The following is a 17,267-nucleotide window of genomic DNA, read 5'->3' as shown; positions in this document are numbered from 1 at the left end:
CTTCAGATGGGAAACTACACAGAGCATCAGAGGCATCAGGGCCACTCAACCCAAGAATTGCGCAAAAGCATTTTCGTTAGCAGTTTCCTGATGCATGAGCTAGTGGGTTGTCGAGTTCTCCTCGGAACTATGTAATCTCTCTGGGAAATGCATGGAAATTTTTCCTGAAAAATAGAAAACCAAAAAGGTGAAAAATCATCCCTAGAAAAAAGGGATCTATTTTTAGTAGCCAGAGTGGCACTTGAATTATTTTTGGAAATTGTCGCCAAGTGTCACTTTTTCCTAGATTTTTGGCCTTTGCATCATAAACCCTAAATCAACCAAATCTATTTAATGGATGCCGCCAAATCTCATTTACACATTTGATCTTGGAGCTCTATCATTCCCAAGGAGATCTAGGAACCTTCGACACAATCATCACAACTTTTCTGGGTAAGTCTTGCTTTTCTAGTCTTTTGCTGCTTTTTATATCGCTTTTGTTTGTTTGGATTGTGAGAGCGTTCTTTTACACATTTTTCTTAACGAACGTTGGCGTTTTGATTTTTTTAGCTTGTAGAAGTGTTGTTTTAATGTTTTCATTGCCTTTCTTAAGTGTCACATGAATTACCCAGTTTTTTCACTAATGGTCACCGTTGCGGTGACTCTCTCCACATGCTTCATTGTTCTCTAGTTTGATTGATTCCTGCACTCATTTTATGTGCATGCATCATCATTCACTCAAATCTGCACCCACCATCACTTCCACCTTCAAATCTGCTCGTTTTCATGATCCCATTATGAAGATATGGGCTTCCTTTGCCCAAATCTTGCTACTCCTCAGCATGCACTAAGCATTTATGGATCTCAAGGCTTTTTCCTAGCTCCAGGAATTGCACAAATGTTGCCAAGGCCTAGCTCCAACTTCACACTGCACAATTCCAGGAACCAGTCGTGAGCCTTGGCCACTGGGATTGTGCAATGCAAGGTCTCAACTAGCCTAAGCATGACTGAACTGCGCATTGCGCAGTTCCAGTCAGCAAGACCTCCCACTAGAAGATGGGACTGTGCAATGCGCAGAATCAACTAGTATTCAATCACCTCTAAGAGCCAGGATTGCACAATTCTTCCCAACAGTTATCCAGTTTGTTGTTTGGTATGTTCTTGAAGTGATTTTGGTTTCAAGCTAACATTTGCAAGCCATGAGTGTCCTCACTGTCTCCAGGTACAACACTTGTTGAGCAACTATCCAACAGTTATAGGTAACATGGCTTCCAAGAGAGTTGCATCAAAGCATAGTGTCAAGAGTAGAATTGGGGAAGCAATTGAGCAGGTGTCAATTAATTTTCCAGTTTATGTAGACACTCAGATTGTCATTAGGAAGGGAATGAAGATAAAATGGCAGGAAATCAAGGATATTATTGCAGGGGACTTCAAGGAAGATCTAGAGGATCAATGGGTTTATGTCAATATACACCAGTCAGGCTTACATAAGGTTGCATGTAGGTACCCTTCCTTCCTTTGTACAGACATCATCCATTGGATTGTCTCACACACAGATCCTGAGAATATGACATTGTGTAGTGCCAGTGGGATGCAAATTTCTACCTTCACGATGAAGAGCTATCATCAAATGTATCACTTACCTCAGTAAGTGAACCACATGGATACACTTTTCTATGCCACCCATAACTTTGTCAACACCAAGGATATTATAAAGCACTAGGTAAAAGAGTTGTGGAAGTTTAGATCAACACCTAATCATGTTTACAAGACAAAGTCACTCAAAAAATCCTACCAGTTCTTGATCATCTTTGCATGCCGATTATACGGTCAAGAGAGCACGAAGAGCTTTCTAAAGAATTGGGTGGTTGTGTTGGACCAGTTGGTGAATGATGGAATTCCGTTCAACTAGTCGGACCTATTGGATTTGCAGTTGAAATTCCATGTGAATAATGCCGATAATCCACCCAAGAATGAGCAAGTGAGATTATACATGTACGCGTATTTACTTGATGCAACATGTGCCTAGCATCAGTTTCCTGGCATGGGTTGGACATGGACACTAGAAGAGAATGCCATCAACATTTATTACAAGTTGCTTTCCAAGTGCAGCTACCTAGGAGTTATGGCGAGGCTAGCTGATCATTTCATTTCCCGATGTACAAGTTGATATTTGAGTAGGATCCACCTTGCATATCCCAAGAAGCGATGGAGGCAATACTTAGCATTGCAGATTGGTATGCCTCACTTGATGCACCTTCATCAGGATGTTTGGCATAGAGAATCCTCCACATGTTTTACCAAGTTATGCCACAGACAAATTGGTCATGCAAGAGGTCAGATATCACATCTCCATAGGGTTATCAATAGGAATACATAGGAGGAAGAAGGCACCATGGACTGCTCTTCCTTTGCGGATCGGATTGTATGAGATTAAGAGCTTGAAAGATGTGGATGTTGAAGCTACCCACACCAAATACTTTAATTCGTATGATCCCCACGGTATTTGCAAGGACCACTGTGCAAAGGTGTACTATCCATGCATCCGCAGTACATGTCATTTGGTAGAGGAGGACCCTTGGAGGTATTGTTACAACTTCTCCAAGCTCAATGAACTAGTTAGTATAGCCACAACATGGAAAGTTTCTCTGCAAGCAGCAACACCGCAGGAAGCAACAATAAGCAAATCGATGCATGACAAGGGTAAGAGGAATGTGAACAATCACTATGTAATGTAATGAGTTATGTGTAAAGAAGTTGAAGAGTCATGGGGGTAGTCAAAGAGTCACGGGGGGAATGTCAAGGGTCACCCCACCCTTTCTTATAAATATAACTTCATAACTCTTAGAACAGGCTTTTGGGAGCCAAGATTTTGGCTAGGCTTAGGCTTAAAGAAGGCTTGGGCATATTATGACGAGCCTTGGCTTCTCCATAGCGTAGAGAGAGTATAATTCTTTGGAGAATCAGGTGTTCTTGACTGTAATGTTACATTATTGGGGCTAGTGGCTGTCAACAGTATATGTATGGATGGAACTTTCACTTATAATAATAATAACTGAGCCAAAACGCTTCCATGCATATGTTTTTATTGTAGTTGGACTATTATGGTTGATTTAGCGATATATGTTGTTCAACCTACATATTTTCTTATGAACTAATTTGTATGCAATTATATTAATCTTGTTTAATGCGTGTTGTTGGATTAGCCTGACACTTTGTTTTGTGGACTATTCCACATTTCAAATTGTGATGTCATTCTGCTCGTGTGTTCCTTTCATGCTACATACTATTACAGGCTTCTAACAGGCACACTTTCTTTTCCCCTTCATGTGTTAGAACCCGAATGCATCTCACTTGACTCGCTGCAAGGTCACACACTTGATTCCAACCAAACTCATCATACTTATCTTTGCGTGCTACTGCGATCAAGGCACTACATTACCACCCACTACTAGGACTCCTACTCCAAATAGTTTAAGGTCTGGGGGGACTTCTTACCTGGGATATCCACTCGAATGTTGGTGTATCCAACACCGTCAACATTCCTAGTGCTAGAAGGAGGGAAAGATGACAAGCTGAGCCCTCGAAGTCTGTTTTGAATGTTTGCACATTATTCATGACTTACATCAAAACTCAATGCCGACATGTTTTTCTCATGCTCGTCATTTCGATGTGTCAACGGATGTCATAAATGACTTGTCATGATTTAAATATGATGGTGAAAACAGAACATCCATGCTAACTCACAAAATTTCCTTTTTTGGTTTATGTGACAAGAATGAAGACCCCTCGGACGACATTGCCTATGGGTTGTTCACTTACACGTTCGAAGGGCGCTTTAAGCAATGGTATCTCACATTTCCTATAACCTCTATACACTCTTTCAATATCTTATTCACATCTTGGAAAATCCACATGATTTAGAATCTTTCGTACCCCTCCCAACATACCTCGGTGTTAGAGATTCTAAATCTGAGATGGACAAGGTTGTTGTTCCAAGTGACCCTTTGTCTGCTTCTCATCAAACAGCTCCGCAAGACGAAGTGGGAGAAGTTGCGAGCCTACATGTTGACCTGTCACCTCCTCCCACCCCACCTGCTCTGGATTTTTGCATAGAATTGGACAACAAGCCTGATGGTTGTCACGTGGTATCATCCCCTTGACGTTTGTCCTTCAATTCTACTGATCCTCTGGATTTCGGCGTGATGTGTTCATTCATTCCAGACTTTACATGAAATGTTCACGAGGATCAAGCTATGGAAGCAGTTGGTGTTGGGAAGCCAACCTGCGCTATCATTTTTGCTGAGTATGTGTGGGAATTTGAGTAATAAGTTGTGGTGAAGGATGACCTCCTTCTTCCCACACCTCCTCTACCTTATCCTGACATCTTTTTTGATTCTACCATTTTTTATTTTTATTGTGAAAAATTATCCCCCGTTGTTTCCACTTCTGATCCTTCAAGAACGCACAGGCTGTCAGTCTGTCATTTTATTGCAAAGAGGACAAATTTGTCTTCTTGAATCCACTCGATCTCTCATCTTTCATTTTTGGAAATTCAAAGGGAGAAAATTTTTATCTCTCATCAACCCCTCTGTATGATTCGTTGGATCATAAGGATGTTGATGTCTATCTTGAATTTTTTTATCGTGGCTCTCATGATCTTTTCACTCATTGACTTGATCATGATTTTGATTCACCTACTATTGATATTTCTAATCCACTAGTCTTTGATGATCCATATTTTAATGAAGTGGAAATCCCTCAAGTTGTTGAGGCACTTCATCCTGAGCTGATGGTTATGTCAAGTTCTCGTAGCCCTGAGGTCAGTTCCACTTCTGATCATAAATATGTTAAATCTCCCTAGGCTCCTCATCACTCTCTTGTTCACATTGAAAATCAATCTAGTGTACAGTTTTCACGTCCTCCACCAGAATCACATGATCCTATCACTCATGCATTGGAGGAATAATACGTAGCAAGTACTGTTGCGAAGCGAAATTTTTCTTCCTTCTTCATGTTTGCTCATTTTTCACGTTCAAAAGAGTGTGCATCATTGTCATCCACGCACATTGTGACAAAACACCATGATATGTCTGCAAGGTTCCTTTCATGTGCTTTCAATCGTTTCTTTTCTGTAGACGCAATCAAACTTTGAACGTTCTAGTTTGCATTTATTTATCTTTCTTGTTTAGTGTTTTCTTTCTGTTTTGTTTGCTTACTCGGTTTTTCTTCTTTCCTTTGCTTGTTTGTTTGTTTTATGCACCCTTAGGATTAGTTTCCCATGAAACCATGTTTGGCTTCTTGAGACAAGTAGGGTGAAATACAAGAGGACTTTTACAACTCTAAAAATTTTGTCATCTGTCTATCCCCTCTCTTTATGAAGATATTCCGTTTCTTATAGTTGATGATACCCTGATGGAAAATATGTTCCTTTCAGAGTGAGTCTTTGTGAAATCACAACACTTGCACTTTTAACTAGTACTGCCTACTCTAATAGGTTTTTTGTATTCGGTTAACCCTTGTCAACTCAGTCAAGTAGAGTAAGGCGAAGATGAGAAACCTTAACAGGCATGTTAGAGGTATATACAAACATCCTTCTCTGAAGGGACAACCTCTTCTGCTCTCAATAAGTCGATATCCCTCTTCTGTCTCATGAAATAAATAAGTGCCTATGCACAGTTCTTTGAAAAATGAAAAATGAAATGAAAATAAAATAATAAAGGTGAAAGAAGAGAGAGGCTTCCTCCGTAGGGAGGTGAAGCAATAAAATCCACTGGGTTCTCTCCAGGCTCGCTATAAGTAGAGAAATGCTTGTGTTCCTAAAGTGACTTTGCCGGGTTACTGTCCAGGTCTGCTGGAAACAGAAAAACACTAGAGATAAAACTAAAACTCTGACAGTCTATATTACTTGTGCATCAATATACCCCTCATCCCCAATTGAAACAACTCAGTTGACTTGGCTTGGTATGTGTTTTTCCGATAAAGAGAATGGTAGGGACTATATCTTTAACTCAAGCTAGTGAAGAAGCCATGACGATCAAAGAATTGAGCAATATTTCCAGAAGAGTTAGACTCACTTTACACGAGACAAGGTCCATATAGAGAGATGGAGTTCTACCCATGTGTTGCCAATGTTGTAGTGGCTACAACCACCTTCCAAGATTTTTCTTATGCTTTGTTTTGGAGCCTCCCTCCTAAATCACAACAACTCATCTCGCACTGACCCAAGTATTTGTGATTTCATTGAGCTTTATCATTTGATTTATGTCTTGTATTTCTTACATGCTTTACTATCTAACCCGCAAGCCGATCTATTGACTTGGTTTCAACTCGGTTCCTTGCTTGCCTTAGTGAACTGTGCAATCCTTGATGGAAACCAACCTTGCTCTTGGGAATTGCGTAGTCCAAGCCAACAGTGAGTCTTCAGCTCCAAAATTGCGCTGAGCCAGCTAAGAGCCCACCCTTTAGTTGGGAAAATGTGTAGTGCATGAGAGGCATCCAGGGACACTCATCCCAGGAATTGCACAAAAGCTTTTCCCTCAGTAGAGGCTTGATGCATGAGCCAGTGAGTTGTCGAGTTCTCCCCACGAATGTGCAATCTCTCCGGGAAATGCATGACAAATTTTTCCTGAAAAATAATAAAGAAAAAAAGGGAAAAGAATCCATAGAAAATAGGGATCTATTTTTAGCAATCTAGAGTGGTACTTGAGTTATTTTTGGAAATTGCCGCCAAGTGTCTCTTTTTCCTTGATTTTTTCCTTTGCGTCATAAAACCTAAATCGACCAAATCTATTTAATGGATGTAGCCAGAGCTCATTTTCACATTCAATCTTGGAGCGCTAGCATTCCCAAGGAGATATAAGAACCTTCGGCACAGTCGTCACAACTTTTCCGGGTAAGTCTGCCTTTTCTAGTCTTTTGCTTCTTTTTCTATCGCTTTTGTTTGTTTGGGTTGTGAGAGTGTTGTTTTACCCATTTTATTGAGTGACTGTTGGAGTTTTGATTTGTTTTATCTTGTAGAAGTGTTGTTTTAAATTTTTCATTTCCTTTCTTAAGTGTCGAATGCATTACCCAATTTTTGCACTAACAGTCGTCGTTGCGATGACTCCCTCCACATGCTTGATTGTTCTTCAGTTTGATTGATTCCTGCACTTGTTTTATTTGCATGCATCATCATTCACTCAAATCTAAACCCACCATCACTTAGACCTTCATATCTTCTCGTTTTCATGATCCCATTGGGTAGATCTAGGCTTCCTTGGCTTGGATCTTGCTCCTCCCTGACATGCACTGAACATTTATGTCTCTCAAAGCTTTGCCTTGGCTCCAGGAATTACACAGAGGCTGCCAAGGCCTGGCTCCAACTGCGCATTGCGCAGTTCCAGGAGCTTGTCTTAAGCCTTCGCCACTGGGATTGTGCAATGTGAAATCTCACCTGGCCTAAGCATCACTAAACTATGCATTGCATAGTTCCAATTAGCAAGACCACTCCACTGGTAGTTGGGATAGCTCAATGCACAGAACCAGCTGGAAATCAATCACCTTTGAGAGCCAAGATTGCACAATTCTTCCCAGCAGTTTCCTGGTTTGTTCTTAAGATGATTTTGGTTTCAAGCTAACATTTTCATGCCATGAGTGTCTTCTCTTTCTCCAGGTACAACAGTTGTTGAGAAACTTTCCAGTAGTTATAGGTAACATGCCTTCCGATAGAGATGCATCAAAAGATATTGTCGAAAGTAGCACTGGGTAAGTAGTTGAGAAGGGGTCAATTAATTTTCCAGTTTATGTAGACACTCAAATTTTCATTGGGAAGGGCATGAAGATAAAATGGCAGGAAATCAAGGATATTATTGTAGAGGACTTCAAGGAATATCTAGAGGATCCATGGGTTTATGTCAATATCCTTCGGTCAGGCTTACATAAGGTTGCATGCAGGTACCCTGCCTTCCCTTGTGTAGACATCATCCACTGGATTGTCTCACACAGATCCCAAGACTATGACATTGAGAAGTTCTAATGGGACACAATTTTCCACCTTCAGGATGGAGACATATCATCATATGTATCACTTACCTCAGCCGATGAACCACATGGATACACTTTTCTATGCCACCCACTTCTTTGTAAACACCAGGGAAATTATAAAGCATTAGGTGAAAGAGCCTTCGAAGCTCAGAACAACACCCAATCATGTTTACAAGACAAAGTCACTCAAAAAGGCCTACCAGTTCTTGATCATATTTGCATGTCGATTATACGGTCAAGAGAGCATGGAGACCTTTCCGGAGAATTGGATGGTTGTGTTTGACCAGTTGGTGAACAATGGAAGGCCATTCAACTGGTCGAACCTGTTGGCTCTTCAGTTGAATTTCCATGCGACTAATGCCTTGAATCCGCCCAAGGATGAGCAAGAACATTTCTACATGTCCCTATATTTACATGATGCAATTTGTACCCAACGTCAGTTTCCTAGCATGGGTTGGACATGGACACCACAAGAGAATGTTGTCAACATTTATTGCAAGTTGTTTTTCGAGTGTAGCTACCGAGGAGTTATGGTGAGGCTATATGCCCATTTCATTATCCCAATGTACAAGTTTATCTTTGAGCATGATCTACCTTGCATGTCCCAAGAAACCATGGAGGCAATACTTAACATTGTAGATTGGTATGCCTCACCTGGTGGCACCTTCATCAAGATGTTTGGTGGAGAGAAGACTCGGCATGTTACCAAGGTATGCCACAAACAAGTTGGTCATGCAAGAGGTCACATATCACATCTCCACAGGGTTATCAGTAGAGCTGCATTGGAGGAAGAAGGAACCATGGCCCGCTCTTCCTTTGCAGATCAGATTGTATGAGATTAAGATCTTGAAAGATGCAGATGTCAAAGCTAAGGAGATAGTGAAGTTTGAGTTCGACACCAAAGACTTCAATCCTTATGATCCCCGCCGTATTTGCAAGGACCACTGTGTGAAGGTGTACTAACCATGGATCCACAGGACATGTTATTGCGCAGAGGAAGACCCTTGGAGGTATTTTTACAACTACTCCAAGCTCAATGAACTAGTCAGTATAGCCACAACATGGAAAGCTTCTCTGCAAGCAGTAGCACCGCAGGAAGCAACAACAACAACAACAAATTGGTGTAGGATAAGGGTAAGAGGAAGATTTCCGAGAACTGAGAGGCTGAGCAAAGATACAAGTTCAAATAATATCCTATCATTGAGAAAGTAGCTTTGGTAGAGGATGAAAAGAGGCAACAACGCATAAAGAGAGTAGAGTAGAGGAAGAGAGAAAAGGAAAGGTTGCGGGAAGCAGAAAGGAAGTTGCAGGAAACAGAGAAGAAGTTGAAGGAATAACAAGAGCTAAGAAGGGGAGAGAGAGGGAAGAGAAGCAGGAATAGGGAAAAGAAGAAGGGCAAGGTGCGATGACAGAGCAATCTGCACCCATAGAGGTTGAGGAGTCAGAACAACCAGAAGATGAAGAAGAGGGTGAGCAGATGCATGATTGGGAGCTTGCTCAGTAAATTGGGAAAATGTTTGAAGCAACGGACATGGAGTTGGGACAGGAGCCACAGGACCAAGATACCGACCTCATGCTGAAAGCACCCGAGGTTGCCCCTCGCTCTCCACCACCTCCAGTATCAGAACTAGTCCTAAGAAATCAAGGAGAGGATCTTCTCTTTGATGATGATTCGGTGATGGATGTGTATATCATTCGATGAGTTACATCAGAGGATTGTACAAGCGCGGAGAAGGAATTTACTAGATGATCACGTGTCACCTGCATTTATGAAAGAAAGGGTGATAGTGTTAGATGTTAGAAATCATCCCGTTACCATGGCTAATGCCACTATGGCTTATGTAGGAACCATGAGCCCAAATGTCAAGTTCCTATTAGTAGAGAATGAACAAATGGAAAGGAAATTGCAAGCGACCAGGCAGAAGGCAGAATAATCCCCAGGATCTGCAATGGCAGAGATGAGGAAAGCTATACTTGTTTTAGTATCAACTCTTGAGGCCACCATACAAAAACTTTATGATGTATTTGTCACCATGCATAAGGCGGTTTTCCATCTATATGGCTTTCAACAGTGAACCAGAAAGGTTGTCCAAAATCAAGGAGATGAATGCTTCTATCATCTATGTGCAGAAATGGAAAATGAGGTACAAGGGAGCCCCACTTTACATGCATAAGAGGATGAAGCCATAGGCAGAGCTAGAGAAAACATGGATCCAGATGTTGATCCAGAACTATGAGTAGCTTGCCTCATTCATCTCCAACATACATGCTTCATATGCACGGTTGTATAAGATTTTGGATGTCATGGTAAGAACACATATGATCTCATCAATTGGTTCCCTAATCGAAGCTAAGGAGAAGAACCAAGTCCGAATAGAAATTGATAGGTAAATGGAGTAGCTAAGGTGAGAGATCACTAGCGATGACTTGAAGTTGAACGCAAAAAACATGCAAAAGTACATTGGTTGTCCTGTCGTAGTCAAGACCATGTTGCGCATGTTTCAGGATGAGTTGGAAAACGGTTCCAAGACCATACACCCAAAATCTATGGAGGCAAGAGCCTGCCATTAGAAAGGCATTATCAAGTAGTATGGGGAGACCATAACACAGTACCAAGCTTGGTATCAGTACATCACCAGAAGTCATTAAGTGGAAGTTGCAAAGTTGGTCTTTACCCAAACTTCTGAGTCATAGCTGTGTTTTGTCTTATTAGGCTGTCTCTAGCCTATTTTGTCTCACATGGGTACATGTGGAAAATGTATATTATTTGTAAATATGTTGTAAGTGAAATTCCAACTGTCATTAGTGGAATTGGAATAGTCACTATGTAATGTAATGAGTTATTTGTAAAGAAGTTGAAGAGTCGTGAGGGTATTCAAAGAGTCACCGGGGGAATGTCAAGGGTCACCCCACTCTTTGTTATAAATAAAATCTCATAACTCAAAGAACGTGATTTTGGGAGCTAAGCGTTTGGCTAGGCTTATGCGTAGAGAAGGCTTGGGAGTATTGTGATGAGCCTTGGCTTCTCCACACCGTAGAGTGAGTATACTTATTTGGAGGAGCAAGTGTTCTTGACTATAATGTTCCACTATTGGGACTAGTGGATGTCAATGGTGTATGTATGGATGGAACTTTCACTTATAATAATAATAACTAAACAAACACACTTTCATGCATATGTTTTTATTGTAGTTGGACTATTCTAGTTGCTTTAGCAATATATGTTGTTTGACTTACACATTTTATTATGAACTACTTTTTATGCAATAGCATGAATCTTGTTGAACGTGTGTTTTTGGATTAACCCGTCACTTTGTTTTGTGGAATATTCCTCATTTCAAATTGTGATGTCATTCCGCTTGTGTGTTCTTTTCATGCTACATAATATTACAGGCTTATAACTGGCACACTTCCTTTTCCCCTCCATGCGTTAGAACCCCCTACATCTCACTTGACTCGCTACAAGGTCACACACTTGATTCCAACTAAAGTCATCATACTTATCTCTGCACACTACCGCAGTCAAGGCACTATATTACCACCCACTACTGGGACTCCTACTCCAAATAGTCAGAGGTCTAGTTGGGACTTATTACCGGGGAGATCCCCTTGAATTTTGGTGGGTCCAAAACCATCAACAAGTTGGAATCCCTTCTCAGAAAGTTGAAATTTGCAGGCTTGCTATTGGTTTTGTTTATTAAAATGTAGAATAATTATAAGAGCTACATTGTGGCGGACAAACTGTCCTTTTACAAAATGCGACTTGTCACTTATAGTATTTTTCAGTTATAATACTACGGGTCAATTCCATGGGTGGATGTCACAATACCACGGGTCAATTCCATGGGTGAATGAATACCATGGGTGGATGCCACTTACAATACCATGGGTAAATTCCATCGGTGCATGAATAACATGGATGGATGAATACCATGGGTTGATGCCATTTTCCATTCAGATCATATGTCCCTTTGCTTTCTCCTGATTGATAAACTTATATCTTCAACTGTAGAGGTGACTCCTAGCATGTTCTCCTTCTCCATATCCTTCTTCATCATCCTATCATAGCATAATAGAGTGACTTCATCTACAATTCACTTATGACAAGACAAAATTACTCCAAAAAATCCCTAATCTAAGATGTTGCATGAGGATCCATTGATTGAGCCAAAACCAGGTGGAAAGATGAGGAAGAGTCTCAGTGACTACACAATTTTACATTTCATGTAGTCAAGGGTCAGGTCTGAGCCTTGAGACTATGCAATGCGCAGTTCAGGCTAGACTGGCATGATGATTATGTAGTTGGGGAGCTCAAGGAGCCAAGCTGAGGGCTTGATGACTGAAGTTTCCCACTGCGTAGTGCTGGAAGGACAGGGAGGCCAAGTGATTATGCAATTACATAGTTCAGGAACTCAAGGGATGGGCTTGAGGACTGATATTGCGCAATGCATAGTTTAGGCCTAGAAGGAGGGCATGATTGCTCAGTTTCGAACCTCAAGGTCATGCTTGAGCACTTTGATTGCATTGTTCTGGGAGGTAGAAACTATGCATTACATAGTGCCAAGAGGCAAGGTTTCTACTTGAGGGTTGAGACTATGTAATGCACAATTCAAGAAGGCTAGATGAGGCCAAGTTGCTTGGTCGGAAAGTTTTCCAGATTTTACTAAGTGTGGGATCCATGAAGCTTGTGTGTATAGTAGCAAGACTTGATTGTGATCACACACTTAGAACACTTGACGACACAACATATATCATCTAGAACACATTAACAACATACTTCCCTAAGTTCGACAACTTTGCGACGACAAGTGCAACACCAAATATGCACTTTGTGACGACCGTGACAACACTTGTGCGATAATTCTTAAAACTTTGGAAATGAGTGTGACACATTTTTACATGTTAAGATAAACTCATTTACACAAATATTACCCCTTGAAACCACCAAAACTAGCTTTTGTGTGGTGTGCGACACTAAACATGAAAAAAGACGACAATTTGATTTTCTAGCAAATGGGACCAAAACACTTAGAGAAAACATATGTGATAAGCCTTAATGTTTACGACAACAGTATGCAAGATCAAGGTAGCCTCTGAAATTCGGGAGTAGGCCAAAATTTAGAGGGTGTTGCAGTAGTGACAACTTGAAGTTAGGGCTCTATTGTTCCTATGCTCATTGCCAGAAAATTGGAATGGCTTAGTCATGATTATTAGTAACTATGTCTTTGGATCTAGTAATTTAAAGTTTGATGATGTTGTTGGTGCAATCCTTAGCGAGCAAATGTAAAGGAAAATATTAGGTGAGACAACAGGTAATTCTTTGACTGCGGAGACTAGAGGAAGAAAAATAGAGAGAGGAAAGAGCCTAGGACATCACAATAAGTCAAGCAAAGGCAGATCCAACTCGAGATCAGGGATAGTGTGATGGAAATTTGGGAAGAAATGACACCTGATGAAAGACCGAAAATATCGGAAGGGAAAGAAGGAGCAGGACAACAAGATAATAATCATGAAGAGAATGTGACAGGTGATGTGTTGCAATATTCTTTGATTCTTTCATTAGAGAATATTATTGATGCATGGGTGGTAGATTCAGGGGCCTCATTCCATGCAACGCATGAAAGGAAACATTTTCATGACTATGTTAAGGGAGATTTTGGACAGGTTTGTGTGGGTGATGATAAAATCTGTAAAATTGTTGGAATGGGTGAGTTTTTTATAAAGCAACAGAATGGAAACCAATGGCTATTAGAGGAGGTAAGGCATATTCCATATCTAAAGATAAATCTAATTTCAACAGGGCAATCTGGTGGTGAAGGTTGTGTAACTACTTTTATAGACAAAACTTGAAGGTCCTTAAAGGATCCCTAGTAATAGCAAAAGGAGAAAACGTTGGTACATTGTATTTATGTAATGGTATTTTTAATTTTGTTAATTATTTAACCTCCATAGGAGAAAATACATAACTCTCGCATCATAGGCTCGGAAACATGAGTGAGAAGGGAATGCAAATTCTTCACTCGAGAAATTTTTTGACAAGTTTGAAGTATGTTGATTTGGATTTCTATGAAAATTGAGTTTATGGAAAACAAAAGAGAGTCAGATTTATCAGAGTTGGGAAGGAACATAAGAGAGAAAAAATAGAGCTTGTGTATACAAATGTATGGGGACCTACTCAGGTATCATCTCTCAGTGTCTCTTGCTATTATGTTACTTTTATTGATGATGCAACTAGGAAAACCTATATTTATTGTATTCAGAATAAATATTATGTATTTGATACTTTCAAGAAATGGAAATATTTGGTTGAGAATGAGGTAGTAAATAAGTTGAAGTGTCTCAGATCACAAAATGGAGGTGAATACTACAATAAAGAGTTTGATAATTATTGTTCAGAGCATGGAATTCGTAGAGAGAAGACAGTTCTAGGAACACCGCAGGAAAATGTTGTGTCAGAAAGGATGAACAGGACAATCATGGAGCGTGCAAGGTGCATGATATTGCATACAATATTTCCTTTACAATTTTGGGTGGATGTTGTAGATACCATTGTTTATCTAATAAAAAGAGGTCCTTCAAATTATTTGGATGGTGGTATTGGTGAGGATGCATGGATAGGTAAAAAGTTAAACTACTCATTTTTAAAGACTTTCGGTTGTGAATCCTTTGTCCACATTAATAAAGAAAATAGGACAAAGCTTCAGGAAAAATAAAAGAAATGTACCTTTATTGGATATGGTGTTAATGATTTTGGTTATCACTTGTATGATTATGAAAATCACAAAATAATTAGGAGTAGAGATGTCATATTCAATGAAAAGGTCTTGTATAAGGATCAGATGCATGGAAAGAAATAGGAAAAGGAAAACAAAGAATACACAATGCTTGATGAAATCACAGAAAAAGTAAAGGTGCCTGAAAATCATAATGACCAATAGCCACAACAACAAGAGTAACCACAACAGAAACATGCATCTCAAACACCTAAAAGTGGTGTTAGAATATCTACCAGGATAAGTAGACCCCCTGAACGATACTCTCCTTCATTATATTATGTATTGTTATCTGATTTTGGTGAACCAAGAAGATATGAAGAAGCAACGCATGTAGAAACCGGGAAGAAGTGGGAGTAAGCCATGGAAGAAGAGGCGAACTCCTTAATGCATAACCAGACTTGGGACTCAGTCAAGTTGCCTACAGGTAAAACAACATTGTAGAATAAATGGGTTTATAGGTTGAAGGAAGAATATGGATGTGAACAAAGGTATAATGCTAGACTTGTGTTGAAGGGGTTTGCACAAAATAAAGGTATATAACTTCATAAAAAAATTCTCCCGTTGTTAAAATGAATTGAACGAAAACTATTTTAATTCTAATGGTAGCAAAAGATTTGCATCTTGAGTAGTTAGATGTAAATACAATCTTTCTCCATTGGGATTTGGAGGAAGAAATATATTTTCATCAGCCAAAAGTGTATGAGATCAAAGGGATAGATAAATTAGTGTGCAAATTGAAGAGCAGCTTGTATGGATTAAAACACGATCCAAGGTAGTGGTATCTAAAATTTGACAGGTTTATGTTTGAACAAGGTTATACTAGATGTCACTCTGACCACTGCATTTATATTAAAAAGAAAAATGATGTCAACTATATTATATTACTATTGTATGTAGATGACATGCTTGTTTCATGGTCTAACATGCAGGAAATAAATGTGCTGAACAGAAAATTGGCAAATTTATTTCCAATAAAGGATTTGGGTGCTGCAAAACAAATCCTTGGTATCATAATAACTAGAGACAAGAAAAACCACAAATTAACATTGTCTTAGAGTGAGTACATAGAAAAGGTTTTGGAAAGATTTAATATGCAGAATAAAAAACCAATTAGTACACTTTTGGCTAGCCATTTCAAGTAAGTAAGGAGATGTGTAGCAAGACTCAAGAAAAGATGGATTATATGTGCAAAGTTCCATATGCATCAGCAGTTGGAATCTTAATGTATGTAATGGTCTGCACAATGCCTGATATTGCATATGCAGTGGGAGTTGTAAGAAGGTATATGAAAAATCCATGAAAAGAGCATTGGATGGCATTGAAGTGGATTCTAAGGTATTCTAGAGGTACCACAAATCAAGCCTTATGCTTTGGTGGTTCAAACATTTCTCTACAGAGATATGTTGATGCATATATGGACGGTGATAGAGATAACATTAGGAGCACCACAGGGTATGTGTTTACTGTAGGTGGAAAAAATGTCAGTTGGGTTTCAAAATTGTAAGACATTATTGCACTTTTAACAATGGAAGTAGAGTATGTTGCTGCTACAAATGATAGTAAATAAATTATTTGGTTACAAAGGTTTATGGATGAATTGGATAAGAAGCAGGAGATGGGCATGTTATGCAGTGACAACCAGAGTGCCATTCATATTGCAAAGAACTCGGTATTTAATTGTAATAATAAACAAATACATCTCAAGTACCATTTCATACAGTCAGTGTTTTAGGATGGACAACTGAAGATGGAAAACACACTAGCCAAAATCCTGCAGATATGTTAACAAAAGTTGTAACCAGGGAGAAACTGAGATTCTACTCAGTTTCAATTGGTCTTCAAGTACGATGGTGAATATGGGAAACAACCAAGTCTAAGTGGAGTCATTTTCTAGGAAGTTAAGCAATGATGGGGTTTATATAATCAGTCTCCAAGTGGGATATTGTTGGTTGTGGAGCCTGATTATCTTCCTAATGGTTCAAAGTTTTTTGTTTTAGTCGCGTTGGATCCTTGTTCTTAATGAGGTGGAAATGATGCCCATATGATTGTTGTCATGGGGGTCGACGGGAGGATGATGATGATTTTATGATCCCCCCCTGGCGGGGGTTCGGGGGAAGCGCCCCCAAAGCTAAAAATTGATGAAAAATTTCCTTGTAAATTATTGTAATTTCGTAGTCAATCTGGGTTGTTCATTAAGCAAATGATCTAATGGTAGAAGATATGTTAATTTAGGGATTTTTTCCCTTGAAGGAAACCCTCGATTTATATGAGGGAATTCTATTTTGACTATGTATTATTATTATTCTAAGCGAAAAGAGAGAGGATACGGTGTGAGAGTGAAGAGGAAATTTGTTAGGTCCATATACTACTAGTGTAACCCCTTATTGTTATTAGTACAACCCCCTTATTATATTGTTGTGCCCATGTAGTCCCCGTATTGTTATTATTGTGCCCCATAGAAGCCCACTATTGTTATTATTGTGCCCT

This window comes from Pinus tabuliformis, chromosome Q (assembly GCF_031772625.1).
Source record: "Pinus tabuliformis cultivar Carrire ecotype Pingquan chromosome Q, CPIR1, whole genome shotgun sequence".
NCBI classification, from domain to species: domain Eukaryota; kingdom Viridiplantae; phylum Streptophyta; class Pinopsida; order Pinales; family Pinaceae; genus Pinus; species Pinus tabuliformis.
Note: the sequence above shows the minus strand (reverse complement) of the source record.